The following is a 15,654-nucleotide window of genomic DNA, read 5'->3' as shown; positions in this document are numbered from 1 at the left end:
TATTGAAAACCTTTTTGTAATAACAATATTAAAATGGGCTGTTTTTGAAAAGTTTAAATTTTGTTGAAAGTTTTGGTCGTTACAAGTTGGTATCAGAGCCTTGGTTTGAGTGAATTGGAGGAACATTCGTGTGAATCCAGTCTCGAATCAGGGAGAGTTTTTAAAAGAGAATTTAAAATGGTTTTCAAATTAAGTAAAAGGAGGACACAGAGGTACGATCAGCCGGAGCCAGTAAGTAACCCCAAAATACCATACATGATATTTGTTTTCGAGCTTTGATAGAACAACATGCTAGTACTAGGCTAGGGATCTTCAGGATTTCATGATAATGTTGTCTGTTTTATGATGCCTGTTAGCCTAGGGTTTCTCTCTGTATGAGATTTCCAGTGTTCCTCTAGGAGTGAGGATTGAGCGCTTGCTATGTATATTTGTCACTAGGGTGTTGTGGTAGTACTTCATACAAATATGGGTAGGTGTGGAAGACAGTATGGGCCCGTACTACTGAAAGCACAGGACCCATACGCGTATCAGGGAAACCATGACCTCTAGTGTTGGGTTGAGAGTTGGTCCCCGGGGTACTGGGAAGTGTCTGAATTTTGTGGTTTATTTTCAGTATGGAGATTTCGAGGCATGCTGGGAGTGGATCCGGGTCAGGATCGGGAGCAGGAGAGGGAGTTTCGGGCGGGTCAGTACCGCCCGAGGTTATCGGTCAGATGAGCACGTGCGAGTTGGATGCGAGGATTCGTGAGATCCGGCATGATGAGGTTGTTGCGTTGTTCCGGGCCAAGCTTCCGGAATTGTTTGGGTCGATCAAGACCGCCATGGTGGAGTATTTTGATGAGCGCTATGCGGCTCTTACTGAGACGGCTGCCGCGGTGGCTACATCGGCTGTAGCAGCGGCAGGGGGAGGAGCTGGTAGAGGTTTTCAGTATCGGGACTTCGGTAATACGAAGCCTCCCACCTTTGATGGAGTTCAGGACCCCATCGTTGCTATGAGATGGTTATCTGACGTGGAGGGGTGTTTCTTCACGTGTTCATGCCCTGTTGATCAGAGGGTGAGGTTTGCTCTGAACCTGTTAAGGCTCGGGGCAAATGATTGGTGGAGATTGACCACGGGGTCATACTCGGATGTGCACAGGGCTGCGGTTTCATGGGATCAGTTCAGAGAGATGTTCAGCACTCGTTATGTTCCGCAGGTCGAGAGGGAGAGGTTGGCTCAGGAGTTCCTTGAACTGAAGCAGGATTCGGAGCCGGTGACGAAGATCACCAGGATGTTTACTGAGAGGGTGATGTTTTGCCCTGAGTTCGCTTCGGAGCAGGCTCAGATGTCCCGATATCTGAGTATGCTAAAGAGAGATATCAGACAGGTTGTATCCGCGCAGAGGTGCGAGACTTTGTTGGAGTTGCAGGAGGCCGCCAGGCGGCGTGAGTTGGAGATTGAGTTGCAGTTGCGTGAGGTGAGGCAAGCTTCGGTGCAGTCGTAGCCGGCGTCAAAACGGTCCAAGACCGTTGATTCCAGGGTGGGAGATCAAGGCAGCCACGTTTGTGGGAAGTGTGGGAGGGATCACATCGGATTTTGTAGGTCCGGTGGTACATGCCGCAAGTGCGGAAAGGAGGGGCACTATGCGAGGGATTGTCGGCACGCAGTCCCGGGTCGGGATTTGAGGATATGTTATCATTGGCATCAGGTTGGGCACTTGATGGTCAACTGTCCACAGCTTGTTGCGGGACCGGTGCATGCTCCAGCACCGGCCACTTTGAGGATCACAGGTGGAGGTGAGGGTGGAGCGGAGCCCCCAAGGGCTCAGGGTCGTGCTTTTCAGCTTTCAGCAGAGGAGGTCAGAGCAGTATCGGATGCAACTGCGGGTATGTTCCTTTCTTGATATCTTGTTATCTTGTGATTATTGTGGAGTATTATTATCTGCTAGTCTCATTGTGTGGTTTTTCGTTTTGGTATCTATTGTTCTTTGAGGGTTTGGTATGGTTATGGGTTAGTGTTTCGGGTTTTCATTAGTCATCATTCAGGAGGGTTATTAGTGGAAATTTGGCGTTGGTTTGAATGTCGGGTAGCATCTGCAGTCTGAGGAGTGGTTAGCTGAAGATTGAGTTTCTTTCGAGCAGGATGATCAGTGTGGAAATGTGATTTTGGTGAAGGTTGCTAGTGCTAGTGGGAATCAGTTCGCGTGCAAGTGTTTGTGTTGTGTAGGGTTGTTGAGGGAGGTCGGTGATGGCGACCGGTGATTTATAGTCAGTGCTCTAAGTGGGGGAGAATTGGAGAATTCTCTGGAGGATCGACGAGTACGAAAGGTTGTTTAGCTGCATGGGATTCAGTAGTGTCTTGGTCAGCCAAGGGCATAGGCTGGTATGAGTAAATGGCAGGCGTGCGGGGCGGGATACAGACCATTAACGATTGATTGTGGAAGGCCTAGGATTAGGCCGGGACTGAGTATATGGGATGGAGGTAGAGTTCGGAACCCTAGAGGGCTAGAAAAGTATGCATGGGAGGAGTTTCCCGAAGGAGTAACTCGGAATATTGATTGCTAGTTGAGCGGTCCGGATAGACTGAAGGCCAGTAGGCGTACCAGTCAGGCTGAAGGCTCGGAGAACGGTCCAGCTAGACTGAAGGCCCTGGAGGGCGGTTCAGTTCTGCTGAAGGTTATGAGAGTGGTCCAGTTGGCTGAAGGCCGGGTAAGGTGGTCCAATCATGTTGAAGACTTTGCATGTGTTGTTAGATCGGTGCGAGGAAATGGATGAGTATGTCGCGATATGATAGCGTTAAAAGGTCTGACCTTGGATATTGATCACGATTAGTGGAGGTAGTGCATGGACTTGAGAATTTCGCGAGTGGATTCAGAGTATGTATGGTGCATGGGATGGCGGTTATGCCATAAGGAAATGGTGTAGTATTGGGTGAGCACCATGGCACTTGTGGTAGTGTCAAGGCAGCCAAGTGGATCTCCTTGGTAAGGAAAAAGGAAATGAATGTAGCTCCGAGAGGGAGTGTAAGTCACGGAAGTGAAATCAGTAGTGTGAAGTTATGACTGAAGTGTTTCAATTATGGTTATTATGCAGTGTGTGCGGTGGTGATATGGAATCACATCTGGTTGGGATGTTTGCCGAGGTCGCGGAACGAAATTCCAAGGGTGTAAAGTCAAGAGGCTCATAAGGGATGCAGAGATGGAGTCTTGGATTCCCAACTCGATTTTTGGTTAAGAAATTGTGTATGTAGTAGTGGTTCATCCTGAGGGATGTTTTGAGGGTCGTCAGTGTGATGGGTTTTCCTAACCCGAGGGTGTTAAAGCTAGTTCAGCATGTGCATGTGATTGCAAGAGGAGAACTCATGGGAGTTGCTCTAAAGAATGTGTCTTTCTGCCAGCATGGAATGGATAGAGTTGGACTCGGATCGGGAATCCGATGGTGCATGGTTATTTCTAGCTCATATGGGTCGAGTGATGGTTGTGATTTGGAGCAGTGTTGCATCATGGGTGGTACTCAGTTTTTAGGTGTGGTTATCAGAGGGTAAAGCCAGTGGCCGGCTTGTGACGGTGGTCAGGACACCACAAGAAAGGAGAAAGTGAGTTTATGGTTTCTATGGTTGTGCTTTGAGGAACCTGTTGGGTTAATGCTAGGAGTTGTAATGCGAGATAATTTCTAGAGTTGAGTTGCCACAGGCTTCGAGGATGAAGCCTAATTTAAGTGGGGGAGAATTGTAGCATCCCAGAATATCAAGAGTAGAGTTGAAGGGCTAAAAGTGAAAATGTATAAGGGCAACTCGGCGAGTCCATGGGTGGACTCGGCGAGTAGGGTCGCGACTCAGGTCGCGTGTTAAGTGGCCAACTCGGCGAGTCCAGAGCTGGACTTGGTGAGTAGGCACTGTGCGAGGAAAACCCTAAATTCGGGGGATGAGCCCTATATAAAGGACATTATACCCTCTCCCCAGCCTCCTTGATCTCACTTGAAGTCCAGAAACCCTAGATACGCGTTTGTGAAGGTTTTGAGTGCATTGGAGCCTTGGAGAAGAAAGTTGGAAGAAGATCTTGGAGAGTTAGGAGGCTTGGAGCAAGGGGATTTGCTTAGATTCGGATTCCTTGTTGTTGGGGGCTTCATTTTGAGGTAATATCTCGCTCTTGGGTTGTGTTCTTCTAGATTCATCATCTTGGGGTTGTGTGGGAAGCTTAGATTGTAGTATCTTGAGTTTGAAGGATAGATCTGAGGTTGCTACCTCAGATCTGAAGTGGAGAAGGTCTAGAGTGCATTAAAGTCCCTGTTATTGAGTGATTGGTGGAGCTATCTTGTCCCAAACCCTAGCCCTAGAGTGTAAAATGCATAGATCTCTTTGGATTCACGTAAAGTTTGCCACTTTACGTGATGGATGGTTTGTATAAGGGTAGATTGTAACGCCCGTGTTTCTAGGCTTGCCATTTTTAGCAATGTAATAGTCTAGGTTAACCTTGTAACTCAACTTGAAATAATAAGAATGTATTGTTTCTGAATTATTTGAATTATGTGATTTATGTGTGTATTTTCTTAATTTTTAAAATTTAATGAATTAAGAATAAAATAAGCATCAAAATTAAAGTGTGAGATAAGCCCGACATCTTTGCATAAAGTTGTAGTGGTTGAAACAAGGATTTCGGAGATATAAGGAATGCCAAAATCCGAGTTATAACGAAGAAGCTATGACCTGTCGAAGTTTCAAGACAGAACCGGCACGACGCCGAGTGACGTAAAATGTGAATTTAAGATAGAGCGATATTTAGCCTTAGCGATCTAAACGAAACTCGTAGATTTCGTTAAATCTGAGAGCGTGCATAAAAGGAACGCCCAAATCTGACTTCGTATGAGGAAGTTATGATTTTCTGAAGTTTCAACGTGGCAGTATGCAGCCCGAATACTCGATTTGAGATCGAGCGGTTTTTAGCCGAAACAATCTAAATGAGAATCGAAGATCTCGTTGTTAGTAGCGAAACGATGACAAGTTAGGCGAGAACGGACTTCAGACGAAGAAGTTATGAATTTATAACGAAGTTTTTTTGTCCCGGCCTTCTAAAAATAAATAATAAAAATAAAATTCAAAATTAGCCAATGGAGTCTAAATGAAAGTTGTAGAGTATAGACTGACCTTCGCGTGGATATAAAGAACGTCGAAAACAGAGCTCGTATGCGAAAGTTACGCAATTTAGAAGTTCGACGAGTCAATTACGCCCCGCGTAATTTGAGTACGCCCAGCGTACTCAGTCGGATGCAACTTGTCTGACCGATACTCGAGCGCCACCAGTCGACGCACGCAGTGACGTCAAAGTACGCCCCGCGTAACCCGAGTACACCCCGCGTAATTTGAGATTACGCCCCGCGTAATCCCAGACCCTCAGCCTATAAATAGAACTCGAATTCAACCATTTTCTCTTGTTCAAACTCTTCCCTCTCTCTAAGTTTTGCCTCGTTTTGCATGCTGTTTATACCCCGAAGCCCCGGTAATATTCCCGAGCCCCGAAGCAAGATCTGAAGCCCCAAGGATCCCGAAGAGCGTTATTCCCGAGCCGAAATGCTGCCCGCGAGGAGCCCGGTTTTGTGAAGATCTTCCAGATCTACGGAGAAACACCTCTTCTGCAAGCCGTAGTGCTGCCCGATCATCTTCTGATCAAGTGAGTGTGTAGTTATTTTCATTCCAACGCAATATTATGAAGTATTTCCTATAAAATACGTGTTATGTGTATATATTTGGTTGTTATACGTGTGAGTGTATATTCACTCTCTTCTATCTTATAGATCTGATGTATTCTCTATGAAATACGTGTTATGTGTGTATGCCTCATCTGTTATGTGGAATATGTATTGCTTAAAGCATGTTATACAGGTTTTTAAACAATGTATAAAAATGTATATTTTTATCTACTAATATGTTGGGTAGAACATGGGTAGGTAATTGGTGTGTAATAAACAGATGAGAGGCCTCGGTGTTATTGGTGTTATTCTAGTCATTCAGAAGAGTATGGATGACGACCACGGACTATTCTAGACTGTTATGTGGAACACTAGCAGGCTCATTACCTGTAGGTGTTGTGAACGACGTGTTCACCGGTGTACTCTATCCCCCACATGGTTGCCTTTAGGACACTTATTGTTGAGGAAGCCCCTCTGCAGTGATGTCCGTCCCGATGAAAAATCCTGAAATAGGTTCCTTATAATAGACATTATTTTTAGGAACGTAAGGTGAGGATAACGGGAATGGGTAATCGGGTTTATTGTTGATTGTTGAAATTAAATATAGTTATTGTGGGTTGAAAACCCTATATGCTCACCAGACTCCCAAGCCTGACCCACTCAGTTGATTTATTTGTATTACAGGAAGTGGCGCAAGAGCTTAAGATGGGCGAATCATCAAGTTGTTTTTGTTTACAAGTCTGTATATGTATATATTTGTTGAACGACTTGTAATGTTATCGTTTATGCTTTATGATCTGTATCGGAACATGACATCCCAACTTTTGATTATGAAATGAAATCATATTTCTTTATGAAACGTTTTGATAAATATTTATTTTATCATGTTTTGTTTTTGGGAACGAATTCCGCATCTCTTTTAAAATTAAAAGGATTTACTCTAAAAATTATTTTAAAAAGCATAAATGAAATCGGTCTTTTCTGGCTAAGATTTTGGGGATGTCACATAGATCTATGTTTTGGATCGATTGCATGGCCTGGAAGGCTTATATATGGGTTAAGAACTAGGAGTACTCGGCGAGTCACAAATGTGTACTTGGCGAGTTGCTTGAAGATTGATTGGAACTCGGCGAGTTGGAAGAACAACTCGGCGAGTAGGTTGAAGATAGCCTCGGACTCGACGAGTTTGTTCTTGGACTCGGCGAGTCTGGTCGTGAGGTCCTAATATTCTTCTGGTTGAGTCATGAATCGGCGAGTCAATGGAGGACTCGGTGAGTTGAGTGCGAGGGGACTCAGAGTTACGAGACTCGGCGAGTTGAGTCGCGGATTGGGGAAGTTCTAAGCATGGGGACTCGACGAGTCATTGGGTTGACTCGGCAAGTAGAGTCAGTCAGGAGGTTGACTTTGACTTTGACTTTGACCAAGGGTTGACCAGTTGACTTTCAGGGGTAATTTGGTAATTATTGGTATTTATTGAATTCAGTCTTTTGGGTATTGACAGTTGTGGAGTTCAGGTCGGAGGTTGCAGCAGCGTGATCATATCCTTTTCAGTCAGCAGTTGCGAGGTGAGTTATCCTCACTATATCAATAGGGTCTAAGGCACCAAGGCCGACCCTTTATCAGATTGAGATTCGGGTATTTGTTGCTATGTTATTGCTTTGATATGTCTGCATCCTGGTAGCTAGGACGGTATATGTTAGAGACTTGGTTAAGGTCGGTTTCCTGATATGTAGGGTGATGCTATGCTAGTGACCGGTTAGGTCGGTATCCTGGTTAGGGTAATGATATGTTATGTGATCTGCTTGATTGGCTTGTTGACTATGAACTGTTATATGATTGTATGTTATGTGCAAATGGATGTTTGGACTGGAGTTGGGTTAAGGCGGGTCCTGCTTTGTGTTGTAGGCCAAGATACCCAGGGCGGACCGGTTGTTCCGAAGGCCCAACGAGCGGTCCGGATATGCTGTAGGCCCCACGAGAGCGGTCCGGATAGGCTGTAGGCCCCACGAGGGCGGACCAGACGTGCCAAGGCTCGGAGAGTGGACCAGACCGACTGAAGGCCCGATGCGGGCGGACCAGTCATACTGTAGACTCAGAGAGTGGACCAGGTGAGTTGAAGGCTCGGTGCGGGCGGACCAACCACACTGCAAACTCGAAGGACATGACTAGACTCGGAGGGTGGACCCGATGGACTGAAGGCCAGATACGGCGAACCAGTCAAACAGTAGACCCGATATGCATGGATGTTCTATGTTCTGTTATGTTATGTATGCTATTTATGTTTGGGTCGGAAGGCACTATGTTATGGGTCGGAAGGCAATATGTTTTGGACCGGAAGGTCGTAGCCTGGAAGGGCGTATATGTGGTTGGTAATTTGGGGGTATCTCACTAAGATTTCGGGCTTACAGTTGTGGTTTAAATGTTTTTCATGTTCTTCAGGAGACCGTGGCAAGGCGAAGGCGTGATCGTACCACTCCTCGTGATTATGTTTATGACATGGTTCTGGGAATACTCTGATAATAAATGTATTGAAAACCTTTTTGTAATAACATTATTGAAATGGGTTGTTTTTGAAAAGTTTAAATTTTGTTGAAATTTTTGGTCGTTACATAATAATAAGGGATAATTATTAACCTAACCAGTTTCACTTATTACTTTTCAGTTTTTAGCTAAAATTAAGCCATTAACCGGAAATTGCCATTAAAACTGTAGCCCTCTAAGATTATCTATTGTTTCGCCTATGGTTTCATCCCAACTATATATATATATATATATATATATATATATATATATATATATATATATATATATATATTTCATTTTTTCAAAACAAAACCATAGACCATTTTATGGTCTACGGTATCCTCTGAAAATTATACGGTTTCCCAAACTGTAGATCTTAAATGGTAGTTTTTATTGTTTTTTTAACAAAAATCACAACAATGCATTATATCAAGGTTCTAAATAACGTAAGTCGTAACTTTGCGACAATGTCAAGCCTTAAGCTTTTCCGAGCCTTGGCGAGTCGTGACGTTTGGAAGGCGTGACTTAAGGCGAGAATTTTCTATATAATTAATATTTTTATATGTATTTTCGACTATTATTCATTTTATACACATATATGAGTTAAGGCGGTGTTTTGGCAAAGCTTGACGGCAGGTGTAAGCCTTGGAGCTGTGGTGTTCCATGGCGGAGCCATTGCGAGCTTTTTAGAACCTTGCATTATATATAAAGCTTTATACAAGCTACAAACAAAAAATAAAAATAAAAAATAAAATAAGAAAATAAGAAAAACATAGGTGCAGATGAAACCTACGGTTTACTAGTATTCAATGCACGTTTTGTACATTGAACGCTTGTACACTGTATGTTTCTTAGGACCCTAGAGTTTAAATTTTGTTTTTGCGCTTTTCCGAAAAAAAATGCATATACTACCATACATTAATAAACAAGATAAACAAAAAAATTTCTAGAATCGGAGACACACATGATTGTTTTTTGAAAGTCCTGTTGAAAGAGAATTTCGGACTCGAAACACACAAAATGATAAAAATAAAAATTTTAGCTTTATATATGTTGGAGAATGGGCCGCGAAACAGTAGTCGGCTCACCAACCGTAGGCAGCCCATTAAATTTGTAGTCGAAGAGCCTTTGGCTGTAGTCAAATGTGCGTTGACCATAGATAATTCATTAGTCTACAATCCCATTAAATTCGTAGTCGAAGAGCCTTTGCCCGTAGTTAAATGTGCGTTGACCATAGATAATTCATTAGTCTACAATTTTGGAGGCTATTTTCGGCCAATAGTTTAATTTTGACTAAAAACAAAAAATAATTAATCAAAATGGCTACTTTAGTGATTGTCCCAAATAATAATTGCAATTTTTTTCTTTCAAAACTAACCATTTTACTCCAAATGGTCATTACAAAAAGTTTTGAGATAACATATTTGTTTATAACAATTTTGAATATTTAAGATGATTATTATTTTAAATTGTACTTAGATGGGTAGGTTTGTAAGAATCTTTAAGATTTTGCTGAGAATTATTAATAAATTCTTGAATTTGTTGTATTCTTAATAAAATATCTCTATTAGAGATACAATTCATTCAGATTTTATTAGGCATAATTAAATAATCTAACATGAATTTGGTTAGCTTGGTTATTAAGAGTAAATACTATTTTTATAAACATTTCAAATATTGTAGAATTAATGGTTAAAATAACTTGCAATGTAATTATCATAGAAAATAAATGCAATAACAGTAATTGAATAAAGTTCTATCAAATACCTTCTTTGATTATGCTTGTAGAACAATCAGTAGATACATCTAGAGAAACAATTATTTAAAAATCTTAAGAGTTTAAACATCTAGTTGTTGATAAAGAGATTTTTGGTGTTTTTCTAGACATAAGCTAAACATTTGAACAATTAAATGTTTTTTTCCCAATGACTAAAACTATAAAATTATATATATATATATATATATATATATATATATATATATATATATATATATATATATATATATATATTAGTCTTGGAGTCTTAAAACCTAAAACCGGAAGTTTACTGTTTTTGAGAATAATAAAATTCAATTATTATAAAGATAGTGAAATTAATGATCTATTGTCACTCTTTGAATCACTTTTTAGAAAAGTTTTTGTATCGTTTGCAATCAACAACAATCTATCATTGTAGAAATAGTTGATAGTGGTAGAGACGGAGCCAAAATTTGAAGATAAAGGGGAGTTTAATTGTGTCCGACAAAGGTCTTCGACGATAGTAAAAAAATGAAAAAATAAGTAAATTGTATAAATAGGAGTTAGGTAATATATTGGCTGATTGAAACCAGTTTACAAACGAAGATAAAAGAGTTAGTTGCTTTCTCAATTTTTTTTAAATGACAAACGAATTAAGCAGAAGTCTCCTCGCACCAATTCAACAATCATTCATATTCGAACTCATTTAAAGGGCAAACCAATTAATGGACATATAAAAAATAATAATAAAACCAATTAAAATAAATGGAAGTAAATCAATAATTAAAATAAATAGGGTGACGGATGAAATTCTAATTGTGAGCCTCCATTTTTAGTCGATTAGTCTGGGCATTACTTTATAATAGGCTATCCGGTATGGGGCTTCTTCAAGATGCGTGAATGCTGATTTGGCAGTCCCAAGACACGTGAACACCGTCACAAAGGCCGGTGCTTTGGTTGTGGCGTGAGTGGGCGTGAGTGGGAAGACGGAAGAAGACGGAGGCTTTAATTGGTGGAAATTGATTTCGTCCGTTTTGGGGCACCATTTCACAGTTAACAAATTAAAAAAATAATAAAAAAAATCATTCACTCCCCACAGACTTAAAAGAAAAATCACAGTTGCAGGTATTGAAATGGAGGAATGGAGACGTCATTTAGATCATGAAGAAGGAGACACATTTTAAACAATTGTCAGTTATAGTCCCTTGAGTTTGGGTCAAAAGCAGAAACAACCTTTTTAATTTTCTTCCTCAAAAGTAATTTATAAAATGTATAAATTCCACCCTAGACTTTTGCATTATTATTATTATTATTATTATTATTATTATTATTATTATTATTATTATGATTCTTATCTATGTTTTTATTAATTATGTTTTTTTATTTAATTTAATGTTAAAAAAAGATAAATATTGTGGAGTGGTAACAATTTCCAGTCTTTAGTGGGTTAGTGGTGGGTTGGATGTGAAGCTGACATGACGCACATGTGTCAACACTTTTCCGGTGGGGTGGATGTGACCACTCCCTATAACCTAAGTGAATTTTTAAAGATATTGGGAGGCCTTGGCATCACAAAAATTAGACGTTGGCTTTAAATAAATCATAGGCTCATTGCTTATATATATATATATATATATATATATATATATATATATATATATATATATATATATATATATATATATATATATATGATCAAATGAGAACACCTAAAAGGTCGAGAACGTAAGAACAGATCTGAACCATTTAAATACTTAGATCTAAGGTTATTATTAAATGGACTATTTATGAAAAATTCTAAAACTAATGGTATTAAAGTGTAACTTTGAAATGATCAGAAGGGCATAATAGGAATTGCAACTTTAACTATTTCCTATAATTTCTCACCCTCTCACCTATTTCCTCTCATTTTTCTCGTATTCCCCCATCTCTCTCGTCTCTCTCTTTCTCTCTCTCGTCTCTCTCGTCTCTCTCTCTCTCTCTCTCTCTCTCTCTCTCTCTCTCTCGGGTTTTATAACAAATCCGGCTCCATCATATACATACTACCATGAAAGATTTGTTCAGCATCTTCACCTCACGCCGCAGCCACCATCGTCATACCCATTACCGGTCACCAGAAGTGGCGCCGATGAGACCAGATGAACGCACAATCCATTTTCGCAGTCTTTTCTATCAACTCTCGCTTCAACACCGATTCTAATCGAGGATATCCATGCCGACGCCACCTGGCTTGGACTCCTTCCTCATGAGGTCTCATTTCCCCACCTTCTCGAGACAATCTCCGATGACTGTCATGTCGAAATCAACGAAACTAGTAATCCTAGTTTTTCTCTTTCTTTTTCTAATTTCATGTTCCAAATTTTTGAATGTTCTTGTTTACGTAATAGAAAAATAGAAATTGAAGAGAATATAGGGCTAATTTGTATTGTAGTTGAAGTTAACTCTATGTTCCTTCAAAGTGAACGATAGTTTGAAAATGATTTACTCGTTGAATTGATAGGGATGAAGTTGAAATACAAACCTGGGATAGTGATGGGTAAGGGATATCTGGAGCATGATTGTGGATTGAGTAGATCAATTGGCTATTTTTTGGAAGCTTTGATTTTTCTTGTTTTGTTTTGTTTTGTTTTTGTTTTTTTTTTTTTTTTGTTTTTTTTTTTTTGGGAAAAAACCCCTATCCATTAAGCTCAAAGGTAACCTTACACTCATTTCCACCTTTTCATCTCATTTTCATTCTATTGATCAAATCAGAAGTGTATTCATTTATGAATAGAAGTGTATTCATTTTTAATTAATGGTATATATGTTAATTTATGAATATAATTACAATTATAGAAATTCATATGTATTTTATATTTTGTTTAGTCTCTTCATTTAATTGGTTGTTAGTTGTATTTAATTCTTTACTTGACGGTACGCAGAGGAAATCGAGATGCCCTAATCATACCCTTTACCCTTCGATGTTTGAGTCGCAAATCCATCTCTTTCACTTTTAACTTTTTGTTTTTCCGATTTTGGGGTTTTCTATCAAGAACATGAAATGATGAAGTATGAAATTGTTTCAGGAGCGAATAAATAAGAATAAGGAGCACCTCCACCACTTTGTTTTCTTGTTCCATTTACTGTCGATGAGAGGGGGAGGAAGGCAAAAAGAAAACGACAACAGGGGTTTTTGGGTTTCTTCGTGTGTCGTAAAAAAGTGGGAGAAAACAGAGGGGGCTGCTGCCCTTGGTTCGCTGGAAACCACCAACAAAAACCTTTGGTGGGGGTGTTTTTGTTGCACCTCGAAGACAGGCGAAAAAGAAGGGAGTGTGAGAGGAAATGGAAGAATGAAAAAATTGTATTTATCTATGAATAGCAGTGTATTCATTTGTGAATAACAGTGCATTCATGTTTTAGTAACAGTGAATGAATAGCAGTGCATTCATGTGTGAATAGTAGTGTATTCATTTGTGAATAACAGTGAATAAATGTATTTATTTATGATTAGAGATATTCATTTATTCAATTCTGAATAACACGGTACTTATTTCTTAATAGCACTGTATTCATTTGTGAATAACAAGGTAAGCATGTGTTAATAAGTATATTTATTTATGATTAGAGGTATTTTTTATGAAGAATGATAATTTTTACACTCTTTTTATTTTCAGTTGATTAAAAAAAGAAATTAAATTACTTGTAAATTGATGTGTATTTATTTGTGATCGGAATAGTATCAGGTTATTTGAAAAAAAAAATCATTTATGAATACAAATGCACTAATTTGGTGTTCAATTTCTATTCATTTTTTTGAACACACACACAAAAATAAATAATAATAATAATAATAATAAACGTGAAATATGAGAAAAAAATTGATTTTTGTAAGATTTTTTTTTAGTTTTAAAATAAGTTTTGGTAAAAATGGTTTTTATATTCCATTAATAAGAAAAATAAAAAAATTGAATATTTATTTCTTTTTTGGTAACTGATCCTAAATTTAAGGGATTTTGATTAAAATATACAATTACTAATATGCCCTTATATACTGATTGGTCCAGAATTGTTCTCGCGTTCTCAACCTTTTAGGTGTTCTCATTTGATCATCTCCATATATATATATATATATATATATATATATATATATATATATATATATATACATATATATATATATATATATATATATATACATATATATATATATATATATATATATATATATAATACTTTGATGGTTTAAAATGAGATTTAGGGGGCAAAGCATTCAACTCCCTACTATCTCCGTCGATGGATAGTGGAATTAATCATCACTTGTCAGATTGTCATCTTGTAATGATCAAATAACCTCTAAAATCGTTTGTCTTCTCATCATAATTGATTAGTATGAATAATGTTCCTACAATTTTCTTGATAAAATTTTGATAATGGATATTTTTACATGGTGTATTTACGTAGTGTATACTCACACACATATTTGAAGATTACACTTTTGATAAAAAAATACCTTATTTTGAACGGTTAACACCAAAATTAATTAATTTATTTATTCTTCATAAGGATCATCAAAAGGATCTTGAGCGTTTTGAAATAATTCATTCTTTACATATTTTGGAGAATCGTTAGAAACTGATGGAGTTTGGCGAATTATTTGAAGTAACTTTTGGAGCTCTTCACGGGAAGAACTAGTTGTTAGGTTTTGAGCATATCTACATTCCTATGCAAGGTTCTAAATAACGTAAGGCGTGACTTGACGGCAATGTCAAACCTCAAGTTTTTTCGAGCCTTGGTGAGTTACGTCCTTTGTAAGGCGTGACTTAAGGCGAAAATTATGTATATAATTCATATTTTATATGTATTTTCAACTATTATTTATGTTTATACACATATATGAGTCAATGTGGCGTTTTAGTAAAGCTTGACGACACATACAAGCCTTGTAGCCATGGCGAGCTTTTTAGAACCTTGTTCCTATGTGATCATGCAACCTTAATTTTTAGGATCTATGATTTCTCTATTGAACATGCAAGTATTGAACACAAAACAAGAAACCCTATGTTCTATGTATTATAATCAAATCCACACAATAGGGATTAATATACATACCTTGATTGTTATAGTGTAATAACAATCTAAAAACCTTGATTGAAAATAAACTTTGGTAGCAAGCGCCACAAATGTCGCTCCTCTAATGGCTCACAAACAAATCTAGCAACCAAGGATTACTATGGAGAGAGCGAAGGGATGTGGAAAATTTGGCTCTAAGTCTTTCTTGGAGTGCATGAGACGAAATCCAACCCTATAGGAGTTTATATAGGTGATAAAGAAGGTTTAGGATAAGGCAGTGTATTTTAGATAACCTTAATCCTTTAACTTCCTCCCTAAGGCTTCCAAGGCATCATTAGAGCGCAAGGAAATCCTGGGAGCATCTAGATTTTGTTCCCCCCCCCCCCCTCTAAGGGAGGTTCTAGAATGCTCAATGCTCAACTATCAAACATTGTCACCTTTAGTCCCTGTTGTTTCAATTAATTCCTTTAATCCCAAAATTAACTCCAAGTTAATTTCTGATTAAATATTAATTAAACTATATGATTACTAATTAATATATTATTCCCATAATACATTAATTAAATCATTTTTTTATTTCAAATTAATTTATCAACCAAGTAATAAATTAATAAATCATTCTTCTCTCTCTAACAGTCATCCTATTCCATTGTCAGGTTTGAAGGCAACCCAAAAGGACA

The sequence above is a fragment of the Lactuca saligna genome, chromosome 3 (assembly GCF_052625555.1).
Source record: "Lactuca saligna cultivar CGN05327 chromosome 3, ASM5262555v1, whole genome shotgun sequence".
In the NCBI taxonomy this organism is placed as follows: Eukaryota; Viridiplantae; Streptophyta; class Magnoliopsida; order Asterales; family Asteraceae; genus Lactuca; species Lactuca saligna.
The sequence above is the reverse complement of the archived record's forward strand: the minus strand, read 5'-3'. Positions refer to the sequence as shown.